Raw genomic sequence first — 12,154 nt, 5'->3', positions numbered from 1 at the left:
AAAGTTGTCGAACAAATGGGTAGCATAGTCCTTAAATTTCGGACCTCAACCCTGCGTGTCTATAGCGCTCAAGTAAGAGGCTATGACCAGGTGATGACCATCCAAGTGGATTCGGGTGCATCAAAACATTTGTAAAACTCACGGCTCTAAGAAAGAGACCTGCGATGTTTGGTCGCTTTGCCAGGATGGCAAGGGAGAAGAGGCAACCGTTCGTTTAGCGAACGGCGCGCTCGTTAAGTCTGAGAAAGTTCAGGTAGAACTCGCCTTCAGCTTTATTGACTTCTCTTGTAAAGAGAAGTTCACAGTGCTAGGTATGGAGAGTCCGTAAGACCTCATCCTAGGCATGCCATGGTTGTCAAACACCAACCATGGATAGAGAGGCGTACACGCACAGATGCGAACTCTACGCAGGACCGGAAAGGATGTGCTCCTGCGAGAGGCGTATGCAACTGAGGTCGTGTCAAACACAGTTGAGGATGCGCTGACGAGATGTCAAACGTCACCAATTCCTACCCAGCTTGTGGAGACTGAGGTAGTAAAAGGGCAATGGCAAGTAGCCATGTGTCCCATAACCCCTGCAGAGAGCCGAGAGGCACGTCAAAACGAGTGACTTTTGGACCAGTTCCTATTTTAAGAGGACGAGCCTTCGAACGAGGTGTTTTGAGGCCGTCAAAGACGAAATTGCAAAGGCATCTTCAGTTGAGGTGCTCCGGCAAATCTCCAAATCTGCCGAGGAGATAGTAAATCTCCTGGAGATGTCGTAGAATCTGTTCCTTGCCGAACTAAAGGAAGGAAAGATCAACGAAATAGTCACACCAGTTCCAGAAGAGAACTTGGTGGACTGTTCCTCGTCCACAATGGACGAGAGCGTCCTAGAAACGGACATAGATAAACGGTTCGCTGCTCAAGACTGGGATGCCTTGAGAGACAGTCCGTTCTTTAAGGTTCTGTGGAAACGTTGCGATGTCTTCTCATAAGAAGTGCCGAGCCGCCTACCAGCAGATAGGGCATCGGGAACGAGATAGACCTCGAAGCTGGTACCAAGTATTGTGTGACCAGGCAATGGTCGCTGCTGAACAAACAAGTCAATTGTATCGATGAGCTCTTCGACAAGCGAGCCAAGGCGGGACATGTGCGTGAGAGCAAATCGCCTCACTGCAGCCCGACCTTTTGTGTCCGTAAAGCCACAGGTAGATGGCGCGTGGTTTATGTTAACAATAAGCTGAACACGGCGACCACACCGGCCCAAACGCCATTCCCACGGAAGATGTTTTGTTGAACATCGTGTGAAAGTCAAAGGATGGATAATATCAGGTACTCATGATAGAGTCCAATGTAGCCAGAACCGCTGCAAGCACCTCAAGCGGTATGCTTTGGGAGTGGCTTGTGATGCCCCAAGGTTGAAAGCGCACCAGCGACATTCAACCGAGCGGGGGCTCACGTGATACGTCAGCACCGTGTCTACGCGTCCCATTACTTTAACAAATGTATTCGTGCACAAAAGGCCCGTTATTTAGACGCTGTGTTGTAGACTTTGTAGGACGCCCAATTGTACGTCAACTTGCAAAATTGCGTCACAGGGATCCCTAAGATACCTGTGCTGGGCTGCATCGTTGGTATACATGGTGTATGAGCAGACCCAGACAAGGTAAAATCAGTAAAGGAATTGCCAATCCCACGGCATGTAAAGGATTTTCTGAGCAAACTAAACCATTATCTAACCTCCTTTAAAAGGACGCAGGCTGAATTTAGTTAAAAGAACAAGATGACGCTTTCACATCAGTGAAGCAATTTCTTGTAGAGGCACCGGTCTTGGCATTGCCAGACGCGGATAAGCTCTTCAGCGTCGTCTGCGATGCAAGTAATTTTGCAATCTGCAGCGGACTCATACAGAAGGATGACGACGGCATTGGCTGCGTTTTTTTTATCGGTCCCGGCCATCAAAAGCCGCGGAACTGAATAACTCTTACTTTCAATAAAGTATGCTCTTGTCAAGTTTCGTGTCCACCTATTGGGCACCGAGCCATTTGTGGTTTAAACGGATCACGCACCACTGCGGACCGCAATAAACTCACTGCACTTCTCGCCTAGAATGGCAAGATGGCTCACATTCTTCTCTAGATTTAATTTAAAGTTGAATACAAGCCGGGCAAGTCGAATGTCTTGGCTGATGCTTTATCGCGCAGACCAGACTTCGAGGTAAGACACAAGGAATGTGTGGCTAGTTCTTAAGCACAATTTTAGCCGTCAACGTTGGCAGCCATGAAGGCATACCACGTGACGAGCTCATTGGCCTCTGTGACAAAAAAAGAGCTACAGTCAGGACAACCACTGTCGCCTGCTGTTGGATCACTTTGGTGGACGAAAGGTAACCCTTCCGTCGCACCTGACAGCTAAGCTAACTCGCTTTAGCTACAGCGACGGCCTGTTATGGCATCAGCTGTCACCTTGTGATTTCTTGAGAATTTGTGTGCCTCATGACACAGATCTCAAGCTGATGATCCTTCACGAGCTCCATGATGCGCCATCAAGTGGGCATCTGGGCCATGAAAAGACATTCTTACGAGTGTCAGAGATATTTTGGTGGCCACACCTATATCGATGGGTGGTCAACTATGTTCGCTCTTGCATACAGTGTCAGCGCATTAAGCCTGCACCCTCCAGCAGTGCGCCACTGAAGCCGCTACCGATTCCAACCAACTGTTGGAAGTCAGTAAGTCTGGACTTCATGTTTGGCATGCCGCCCGGTCATAAATGTCGGACGGGTCTTTGTAGACAGACTGAGCAAAATGGTGCGTTTAGCACCGTGTAAACATCGATCACAGGCAGGGAGGCAGCTTTCTTGTTCCTGGATCATGATTACCGACTACACGGGATGCCCGAGTCCATAGTATCGGACTGGGATCCACGTCTTACGTCGGGTTTTGGTGACATGTGTTCGAGCTGCTAGGTAGCAAGCTCCACATGTCGACCGCAGATCATCCCCAGACCGATGGCGAAACAGAACTTGCCAATCGGGTCGAGGCGGATGTCTTACACACTATAGCAACTCCCAAATAGTGGAGCAAGCAATTGTTTTTTGGGGAGTTCGCTATAACTAACAGTGTCCACGCCAGTACGGGTGACACCGTTTTATATTAACGGACTGCGCCATCCTCGGACGCCAGTCTCGTTTGTGCGCAGCCCGAGTCTTAGTGGGGGAGGGCCCCTCACTGCTCGGTGCGAAAGAGGGACATAGTTTTGTCAATATGACAATGACCCATGAGGGTATCATCTGAAAGACTGAAACTTGCCCTAGTGACCCTGCCAGTTTAGCAGTGGTCAATAAAACCGCGCCTTATGACCGACCTCTTGGCGGTATCATTGGCGAGTTTGATGCTAAAAGCGTGAGCGAGGCTCAACGCTTTGTGAATGAGTGATTAGCTATCACACGTAAAGTCCTTGACGCAATGGCAAGCGCACAGAACAAGCAAAAATAATATGCGGATCGAAATGGGCGCCAAAATAATGAATGCTTTAAAGTGGGTGAAAAAGTACTATTAAGTACTGCTACCCTACCTATAAATGCAATTTCCGTACTACCTGGAGGTACTACGAAGTTGTTGCCGCGTTTCATTGGGCCCTTTACGGTGGTAGAAGAGGTTGGAGACCTTTATTATAGGCTCACACTTCCCCCGTATATGAAGACGCACCCCGTATTTTACGTGGGTCGTCTGAAACGGTATGTAGCCCCAAATGAGGTCACATATCCCCATCTGGCTAAGGAGACCGACGGTGACGCCGACTGTGATTCTAGCGTCGTTCGGGTGAGGGGACGGTGAAGGCAAAAGGTATCGGACCGATCCTCCCTCCACAAACAGGACTTGGAGAGCGAGGGACATCACGCGAGTAACGCGGACCCCTCAGCATTATCCGTTCAAAAAGGTCCAAGCGAGTCTTCAGGCGTTCATAACCCTGACGAGCCTTCGCTCGGACGTCAACGATTTCCGAGGTCAGTCGTGAGACTTGACCCTCGAGATCCGCAATACGTCGTTCAGCAGCGCTTAACGCATGCGACTGAACGGACGAAGGTAACGCAGCCGCGAGTAGGTGGGCGAGATCGCCACTCCTATCGGGCGCCACCTGCACTGATGGATGCGGGTGGGAATCAACGTTTCCTTGTTAGAAGGTTGCTTGCCCACCGCTCCGAGAGCCAAAGGTATCAGATCCTCGTCCAATGGAAAGGTTACTCGAAGAGTTTCGACTCTTTAGAAACGATCGATACCCTACGTATTGATGTGCCCCGCTTGGTGGCTGCCTATGAAAGGGGCACCAACTGAGGCCTCTTCGGGAGTCTCAAATGGACTAGCAGAAGTAGCGTTGTATGAAGAAACAGGGGGGACAGTACCGCCCATGATTTCTTTCACTCGCAAGCGGGCGAAATTAATTCGTTGCGACCGCTCTTTTCGCATCGGAATGCGGATGAATACGGCGCAAGAATTCCGCCTCGTATCGGTCAGGCGTTCATTTGAACGCAACGCGACCGGGATCGGGAAAATACGCCCAAGCGATTTCGCTCAGCCTCTTGTGATTTAAAGACGCCATAATATTTATAAGCGGCTAGAAGAGCGCGCTATAGGAGCGACGCTCTTGGTCTGGAGGGGCATCTTTGGAATGCCACCCGTCAGATAGCCATGTTCTTAACGACTGGCTTGTAACACCGGCTGAGCAAGTTCACGTGTCGTCAGCGAAGCTTTAGGCTCAGAATCCTCTATGTCAGAACCATTATTGATAGTGGTTGAGCATAAGGCGTTGTGGTTTACCCAACGAAGAAGCGGCTGCGCCTTTATGGGCAGCGCTGTCATTAACCGTCGCTGCGGTATCCAGCGCTGACGACGTGACAGCATTCGTAAATTTTGCTGCCTCCAAGTTGTGAGTCAAGAGAGAAGTTTGGATGGGCAATAATGCGCCATCATCCTTCCTCATGAGCTCGTTGTCGGCATCACTACTATGAGGTGACGGCATCGGTGTCGACTCATTGTTGTCGACAACGAATTACGGATCAGCATCCTCACTGTTAATGTGGGATGGATCCTTTAGTTAACGCGATAGCATCAGTAGCTGTCGGCGTTTCGACTAAGGCATTGGACGCGGCCGGCGAGTTAACGCGGCGCGTGCACTTAGTGCGAGGTTGAGTGGGCGTCTTCGCAGACGACCCGCCAACGTGGCCCCTTTAAGGCGGCATCTTTGGCGCCGTGTATGGAAATACAGGTCGGTCGAGTGATTGAGTGAACTAGCGGCGCGTAAAGATGCTAGCAGTTCCTCTCTCCTCTTTGACGAATTTATAATGTAAATTCGTTCTATAAGGGGGGATGGTGTAACGGGCTAAAGTTGCCCTAATGTTACACAGTCTCCGTTAAGTACACTTGGTGTACTTAAGGGGATGGTCACTTGCTAAACAGAAGTAATAAGACCCAGCACTCGGGTGTGGTTTACATTTGTGACCAACCCTTGTGTATGTGATGCACATAGTTGCATCTACATTAGGAAAGATGACGCCTAGCGTCATCCGTTATGCGAGGTATCTAGAAAGATACGCTTGCAATACATAATAGTGTTATCTATAGAGATGACATTTTGATTGGTAAAAATAGGTATTTATACTTAATACGATTAAATATAAATCAGTCTGAAAACTACTTTCTACTTGGTAAGTGCGCACGAGGAGACGAATTACCGCTCCCGTGACGACAGTTTACTAGAGTACTTAGTGTGCGTTGGGTGAAGTCGCTAAGGCGCCCACCACAACTACCTCACTGCACGCAAAAGAAGCTGGCTTAAGCGCTTTCTCGCTGTGCTAGGGTGTGTGTCTAAGTAGAGTGTGGCCGCAATACGACGTGCCCGCCTACAAACGTACTCTCGCTACTCGAGCTCTAAAAATATTCATATCATCAAGCCCGCCTCAAGCCCCAAATTACAATGACCTGGTTTGTAGAGTCGTTCTTTTGATCGCCAGCGAGAAAGAACGTAGTTGCTACTTTTCCAGCCTCCAATTGTAAGACAGAGTTCTCCTTCGTACCAAACAGTCGTTCAGCGCCAAAGTTTATGAGTCGGCAGTACAATACAGCACCTTTTGGTATTATTGTCTTAGTACTAGCTAACCTAAACTGATAACATTTAAGGTTAAAATCCTCCAAATACTTCACCTGCACGACGTGAAGAGAAAGGTTTTTAAAGTTGCGAAGCGTGGTTGGCAGCTAAAGTAAATCATAAGGAAGGATTATCAGAGGAAAAAGTAAAACTCTATTTATTATTTAAAGTTCCTCGTACATAACTTCTTAATGTCCTGACTAAATTAAAAAAAGAAAAAAACTAGGTATAGTGACTCATTGCTAACCGCCCATCTCGCGTCTAGCATCTACTGGCTGGCTTGATTGAAATAGTTAAGTCAACCAGTGAAGAGAACTGTCATATAACTACCTCAATATGACCATGTCTTAATTTCGGTAATATTATCTATGTGTAATATATTATTCGATTCTTATTTTTCCTCTTATGGGTTACAGAATTTCTTCATCAATGCAGACAGGCTCGATGAAATTTAAGCGTGTAAGTTATGCGTTAGCTATCGCAGACGACGAGACAGTTGCTTTATTGACGTTAGGCAAGTTTGGCTTCGCAACGTTGGGCGTCTCCATGTTAGAAGCAATGGGTGAATCGTGCGCAGCATCCGCTTTTGCGGGTGCGTAGTTGGTCTTATAAGATCCGTTAAGGAATTTATGCGAGGAATATTGTGAGGTGCTAGCTGTTAAAGGTGGAACATCAGGCGACGGGTTGTTGTCGTACTGATGTGGCGGTTACTGTCGTGAATGACAGAGAAGAAGAGCAAGCGAGGTTGTTACATATAAGTACGTTACATGTATTAGGGTTTTGTAAGAACGAATATACTTTCCATTTTCCCTCACACGAAGACATTCTTACGCAGTGTGTTGTCATACCCCAACAGGTTATGAGCCCAAACGCGGGTGAGGCGAATGATGTCCTCAACATGGACAACTATTTTGTATGGGAAATAAATGCTCGGATAAACTAGCCAAGAAAAGGCTACTGGAGCACATCAACGAGACAAAGGCACCGAGTGCCACGAGGTCCGACGCGTCGATATGGAAAGTCAATGATATGAAGGCCTTCGCGATTATTTGTGCGTCAATCACCCTAAGTCTACAGTCCATGGTTCGAAATGCAGGCACGACTGCAGAAGCTTGGGAGATATTAAAGAGTTTTTTTTTCCTTCGAATCAGTATTCACAACCGTGTGCAGATGCGTCGGCAGCTGCATGAGCTCAAGAAATGCAGGCACGACTGCAGAAGCTTAAGAGATATTAAAGAGTTTTTTTTCTTCGAACAAGTATTCACAACCGTGTACAGGTGCCTCGGCAGCTGCATGAGTTCAAGATGCAGAAAGGAGAGAGTGTACTGGATCACTTTCTGAATGATGAGCTGTGCATGTCCATGCAAGACGAGGAGCTCGTTAAACTGCTTAGAAGCTTGTCTGATGAGTATGTTCAGATATCAGAATCATTGAGAACATGAGGGACATTGATTTGTTCCAAGCCAAAGAAATGCTTCGTCGTGAAAATGAATTTTTGGAGATTCGATTGTTAAATTGATCAGTTGGTATCTCGATTGCAAATGGCAGACAGTTATGGCTGCTAGAATTGGTACGATTCGAATTAATCTGAAAAACAATACGCCAATTCGCATTGAACCAATGCGTTCCAGAGCTGGATCGCAGACTGCTGTCAATTCCTACACTATTGAAAAGAGGGTTGGATGTGACTTTTACGAACACAACATGTGTGATCAGGAATGGTCAAGATGTGGTGGCGAAAGTAAACAAATTCGGGAAATTGTTTGTGATGGAATGTGCAACATTAGGGTCGGCATTCACTAGCGAAGTTTTAGATGTGGAATTAAAGATGTGAGTCCTTGTGTGTGGCATGCACGACTAGAACATATTCCAATGAAGACGTTCAATGACCTACACAATCGTGTAGAAAGAATAAATGTGCGAGCTTCGAGTGATGATGTCGATGATCAAGACAAAATTTGCGAGGGATGTGTGACTGGGAAAGTCGTCAGTCAAAGTATTTCCAAAGTCAAGTCACGGCAAAGTGAAGACAAAATAACTGCTTCAAATTGTTCACAGTGATGTGATGGGTCCAATGTAGGCAAAGTCTCAAGGAGGAGCATGATACGTGGTTACATTCTGGGTGATCTTTCGCGCTACGTGGTGACATACTTCATCGCTAATAAGTCTGAAGTGCTGGGAAAGTTCATCGAATACAAGTCGATGGCGGAAAATCAACTGAATTCTAAGATCAAATGCATACGCACTGACAATAGTAGCGAATAGATCAACAAGACAATAGTAGAAGTTTGTCGCAAGGCTGACGTAGCACACCGAGTGACAGTGCCATATTCCCCGCAGCAAAATGGAATGGCTAAACGAATGAATAGGGCACTGACGGAACGTGCAAGATCGATGGTAAATCACATGCAAGTGGAAAAGAAGTGGTGGGCTGAAGCTATAAATACAGCTGTATATGTGATTAACCGGGTCACGTGCGCTTCATCCATGACTAGACTCCAATTGAGATGTGTTTTGTCTTGAAGCCAGACATATCACACGTGCGCGTTTCTGGTACTCAAGGTTACGCACACATTGACAAAGCGAAACGTACTAAATTGGACAAGAAGCCATTTCGGTGCAAAATTTTCGTTATTCACACGATGGGAAAGGTTATCGTGTCTGGATATAATTCAGAAAGACTCGAGGTCACAAGGGCAGTGATATTTCAAGAACACCACAGACGAAATATGTACAAGTTGTTGATGACGCACCTGCATCGACTCGTCAGCATGCAAAAACAAATGCGATGGAGACGAAGATATCAGGGTGCAAGCACCAATTTCCTCGAATCACAATGAAAATGAACCTATGGAGGTTATTCAGACTAACAGTGATGAAATAGTCTCGCCTCCTCAAGAATTAATGTCGTTGGGGACACATCTAGAAAATGGACATGGAGATGATTTTGCTTTTGATATCGATGACCTGTGCATGCAGCCAGCTGATTTAGTTGAGGATGATATTCAGGCCAGTGTGCCTAGAAAGGAATGGACTAATTTCGACGACAATCTGGAGACACATTCATCTCGTGTTAGTGGACACAATAACCCTCTTGCAATATCTCTTCCAAGTCCAGACTCACAAGCTTTGGTTCCGGTCGGAATGTCAGATGCTATCGTTTCGTCACGTGGAGATGAACCTGTGGAACGTGCCTCAATACGATATCGTATTGAGTATGATCAAGCTAATGCGGCATTTGAAATCCCATCAACGTACCAAGATGCTATGAAATCTCCACAAAGTACGATGTGGAAAGAAGCGATATAGGCCGAACTGAAGGCACTTAATAGCGAAATGACGTGGAGTCCCGTGAACAATTCGTTAAACAAGAAGGTTATTGGAACTAAGTGGGTGTTCGCCATCAGCAAAATATATCGGTGATATTGAGCGAAATAAGGCGCGGTTTGTGGCACTAGGTTATCGTTAGACCTATGGAATTGATTACTACGACACGTATTCTCCGGTCGCGGACATGAATTCAATTCGTGTGTTTTCCGCGGTGTGTTGCCATTATAGGATGGCTATATTCCAATATAATGTCGATACAGCATTTATCAATGGTGTGCTAGAAGAAGAGGTGTTTATTTATACACACAAGAGCGTTGAAATGCAAGAATTGAGTCAAGTGCTGAAGCTAAATCGAAGCCATTATGGACTGAAACAAGCTGCTGCAACATGGTTTAAGACTATTTCAAGTGTTTTTAAGAGCATGGGGGTTGTGGCGTGTGTTTCGGATCCGTGTGTATTCGTTCGTCGATTTGACAACTTTTCATGGATTTCCGTGACGTTATATGTCGACGACATGCTCATTGCAAAAAAACTGGAAATATTGTTCGGAGCCCCTTCATATACATCTGGTTGGTGGTCTTTCGTACGACTCAAATTAGCAAGTTGCTGATGAATTGTCTACTATTTATCAGCTCAAGACACTGGGTAAAGTGAGGTTTATTCTGGGCATCGAAGTTGACTACAAGATGGAGGAGAAACAGCTCAAGATCAGTCAAAGCACGTGTATAGCAAGAATGGTTGAAAAATTAAATCAAGAAAATGCCAGACCGGTGTATAATCTGGGTGTGGAAGGCCAGAACATGAAAAAGTTTGAAGTGATGGACCCAAAAATAAAGAATCGTCCGTATCATTCTTAAGTGGGTTCATTTCTGTCCGCGGCAACCGGTACAAGACTCGATATTGCATTCGCGGTGTGTCAATTGAGTCAACATTTAGAAAAACCAAGTGAAGTACATTGAAATGAGGCCATCCGAGTACTGCGTTTTTTAAAGTCAACAGCTATGGATGGAATCTGCTATCGGAGCAAGTCACGTGAACTGCAGTTGAGTGCATTTAGTGACTCTTATCGGGGCAGTAACAAGGCCAATCGGATCTCTCAACATCAGGTGTATTGTGGACTATTGCTATTGCTGAATATGAAGGTCAAGATTGATGGTCCAGGAATGGTGTACGAGGACAATCAAAGTGCGATAGCTATCGCGAAAAATGAAGTGTATCAAGGTTGCGCGAAGCACATTGATAAACGCTATCATTTTGTCCGTGATCAAGTCAAGAACAAGGTAATTCAGTTGGAGTATTTTGAAACCAAGTTACAGCTCGCTGATTTCCTGACCAATACCATTTCGACAACGAAGTTTCAATTTCTCGTGGCCAAGACCAATATTGGAAACTTCTCGTCGAGGAGTGTTGAAGGTGGAACATCAGTGACGGTTCGTTGTCGTGCTGATGTGGTGGTTGCTGGCGTGAATGACAAGAGAAAGAGCAAGCGAGGTTGTTACATTTAAATACGTTACATGCATTAGGGTTTTATAATAACGAATATACTTCTCGTTTTTCCCTGCACGAAGACATTCTTACGCAGTGTGTTGTTATATCCCAAAACTAGCTAGCAAAGCGTGTTAACAATGTGAGAGTTGTAAATTTATGAAATCGGTGTCAAATATTGCAACACGAATTTTATCAGAAATAACAACTCTGTGCATTATATAAGAACCAATTGTGCATCAATAGGACGCAATAAACTTTAATTTCTTACAAGGAGGATAAAGATGGATTGTAACGGGGTGTCCTGTTACATAAACATATATATTTTAACAAAGAAATATTACGCAATTTCCTATAAGAGGAAAATAATAAAGAAGTAATAAAAAATAATTTTCAATAATTTGATTCTATATTTCACTATTTTAAATTTGTTAATCAAGACATAGTTCTGTTGATTGGTTAATTTTAACTTTAAATAAACCCCGCCAATCGTTACTAGACACAAGTGGGCGGTGAGCAAGGAGACGCTATACGTATGACCATTAAATATATTAAAGTCGTAGATAGAAGATTGTTTCTTAGGAACTAAATATGTTAATACAGTTCTATTCATCCCTGTACTAAAGCCTTAGTATTGACTTAGAGTAGCTAAGACATCTTAAAACCNATATTGGAAACTTCTCGTCGAGGAGTGTTGAAGGTGGAACATCAGTGACGGTTCGTTGTCGTGCTGATGTGGTGGTTGCTGGCGTGAATGACAAGAGAAAGAGCAAGCGAGGTTGTTACATTTAAATACGTTACATGCATTAGGGTTTTATAATAACGAATATACTTCTCGTTTTTCCCTGCACGAAGACATTCTTACGCAGTGTGTTGTTATATCCCAAAACTAGCTAGCAAAGCGTGTTAACAATGTGAGAGTTGTAAATTTATGAAATCGGTGTCAAATATTGCAACACGAATTTTATCAGAAATAACAACTCTGTGCATTATATAAGAACCAATTGTGCATCAATAGGACGCAATAAACTTTAATTTCTTACAAGGAGGATAAAGATGGATTGTAACGGGGTGTCCTGTTACATAAACATATATATTTTATCAAAGAAATATTACGCAATTTCCTATAAGAGAAAAATAATAAAGAAGTATGAAAAAATATTTTTCAATAAATTGATTCTATATTCCAATATTTTAAATTTGTTAGTCA

Source organism: Bremia lactucae, linkage group LG2, assembly GCF_004359215.1.
Source record: "Bremia lactucae strain SF5 linkage group LG2, whole genome shotgun sequence".
Taxonomy (NCBI): Eukaryota; Oomycota; class Peronosporomycetes; order Peronosporales; family Peronosporaceae; genus Bremia; species Bremia lactucae.
This window is presented reverse-complemented; position numbering follows the sequence as displayed.